The sequence below is a fragment of the Macrobrachium rosenbergii genome, chromosome 45 (assembly GCF_040412425.1).
Source record: "Macrobrachium rosenbergii isolate ZJJX-2024 chromosome 45, ASM4041242v1, whole genome shotgun sequence".
NCBI classification, from domain to species: domain Eukaryota; kingdom Metazoa; phylum Arthropoda; class Malacostraca; order Decapoda; family Palaemonidae; genus Macrobrachium; species Macrobrachium rosenbergii.
This window is the reverse complement of record NC_089785.1, coordinates 13238625-13241504: the sequence shown is the minus strand read 5'-3', so window position 1 is coordinate 13241504 and position 2880 is coordinate 13238625.

The following is a 2880-nucleotide window of genomic DNA, read 5'->3' as shown; positions in this document are numbered from 1 at the left end:
CTTTATGTATGGTTTTTTTTTTTATTTTTACTGCTACCTTCAACACACTAGCATTTGTAGGCAAACAAGTTATGAAGATGATTTTTATCCTTTCAATGAGTTCTTAATATGTTAAAGTCGTACTTGGGCTTCAGGTATTTCTCGTTATAATAAGATTAAAGATTTTGTTTCCGTTGGGAGATCCACATTATAGAGGTTAGGAGAGAAAGAGAGGGAGGCGAGGGGGGAGGGAACCTTTTGTAGTTATGCCTCTAATGCCTCAATTATAAACCAACAGCTCCACTCTATTTGCATCAAGAACCCCCATATCCTTTAATCCCTCTGATGCTGAGGATTTTCGTAGTATAAATCCCTTAAAGAAACGTCCAAACTTTCCACAGCTTAAAAACGTTTTAGGCGCCCCATTACTTTTCCCGCTTTTTCAGATTTCTTTCAGTCTCCCTCTTACGAGAAATGGCCATTAAGGAATTTCTGGAGGTTCTTTGCCACAAATATGAATTCCGTTCAGATATTACAATCTTGCATAGCGGAGTTGAAGCTTCATAAAAGTGGTGGTTCCACTTCATTTCAGCATTAAATTCATTTCTTGGTTTTTGATAACTACAGCACATGTGGTGAGATATGAGAAGCCTGACTTCACACTTTAATTATCTTCAATGCAATGGTCACGTTTGTGTTGATAGATTATAAACCCAAAGAAAACGGTTGAAGGAAATATTCTTAAAAGTGTTTGAAATATGTGAAGTTGCTGCCTCTTGATTATACAGATTATATAAAGTGGTATGCAGGGTGCGACTTATCACATTAATTCTGTCTCTAGTTCATTCTTTAGTTTTAACACTTTAAGGGACCCTGTGACTTATGACGCCTATGTATTTATTTATTTTTTTTTCATTTAATCCCAATTAAATAATTTCAGTTTGTTGATTATACGTTAAAATTCCTGAAAAATAGTTTAGCTGATATAAAAATCAGAATTTTATAAAAATAAAAATATGAACAAATTAGGAAAATTATACATTTTTTTAAAAAACTACTAAGGATATTTTATTTTAAAATCAATCTCATTTTTGTAGGTAATTTTGAAAACTATACACTTTCAAGTTTATAAAATGGGTTAAGTTATTCAATTACACTTACATTCTCAGCTGTTGGTACTAATTGCTTAGGCGGACTAATACAGACATAGAAAAAATTGAAAGTCAAGGACTGAAAATTCATAAAATAAATATGTAATGTAAACATAGCTGTAACTATGCCCCAAAAGAAACTAGAACCTTTCAGACACAAATAACAAAGAGAAATAGGCCTCTGAGTTCAAAATCAACGGAGCCTTAGAAATCTGAAGTTGTAAAACTTTACGTTTGAGAAAAGGACACCTGGAGTCTGACGGTTTGTAGGTGAAGTTTTGGCAGTTTTTGGAGACACTTCTGGTTAATTATCAAGCTCTAGAACAATAATCAGGATGGTTTACAAGTTTTTCTTATTTGGCACTAGAAATATTCAGACCACTTGCCATGAAAAGAGATTTACGAACGACGCTGTTTGTTTAGCAGAATTTCCACTGGATGACCTTCGTTTAGCCTCAGCTTCGAGCTTTTCCTTGTTGGCCTCGCCTCCTTTATAAGCCACTTTGCTGTTATTTTTTTTATTTTTTTTGGTCTCTGCATCTTCACAATGCCTTGTTTAATGATATATGTAATATTTTCAGCAACAGTAGCAAGGAAAATCAAGAAATAACTTTTTTTGGGGAGACAAGTTCCATCCAGCCACATGTAAACAAAATATTGTGACGTCACTGATTAGAGATGAATTACCAATCATAGAAAATGGGTATGAAACATTTCGAGGACAAATGCCCTGCAGCAGGGTTAGCCTCTCGAACAAAAGTATTAAAAAAAAAAAAAAATAATAATAATAATAAAATGTTCCAATCATCCATCTCTTGACAGGTGTCGATTGGCATTTAAGTGGCCGTGGTATTTAAATCCCTGAGCGCGCGCAAACACGCCAAAGTACATAAAAACCGGTAGAAAATAACCATAGAACCTTATAGGATCATTTTCTAGTTTCGTGTATAGAATCATAAATACCTATTAATACAAAGTCTAGGGTCCCTTAACATAACTAGTACAAACATTACGGTAATAAAGGAGATGGTTGAAACGGGAAGTCCCGACCACTTTTTCTTAAGCTTCAACTGTAGTTGTGCCGCCCCTAATCTCAGACCAAGTTATCATCATTCTGCTTACTTATACAGGGGTCACTATAGACAAATGCTTGGCCCGTAGTAAACGATGTCAAGTCTAAAATCATTGGGTTCACTACTTGTAGGCTGTCCTTGTAACATAGGAAAAATTGTATAGATACACGTGTGATTTTATATAGTACGCTCTTTGACCCCCATGTCAAATCCATTCACTGTTTTTCTTATAAAGATTTTATATAGTAAGCTCTTTGACCCCATGTCAAACCCATTCACTGTTTTTGTTATAAAGATTTTATATAGTACGCACTTTGACCCCATGTCAAATCCATTCACTGTTTTTATTATAAAAATTTTATATAGTACGCTCTTTGACCCCCATGTCAAATCCATTCACTATTTTTATTATAAAAATTTTATATAGTACGCTCTTTGACCCCCATGTCAAATCCATTCACTGTTTTTATTATAAAGATTTTATATAGTACGCTCTTTGACCCCCATGTCAAATCCATTCACTGTTTTTATTATAAAGATTTTATATATAGTACGCTCTTTGACCCCCATGTCAAATCCATTCACTGTTTTTATTATAAAGTTTTATATAGTACGCTCTTTGACCCCCATGTCAAATCCATTCACTGTTTTTATTATAAAGATTTTATGTAGTACGC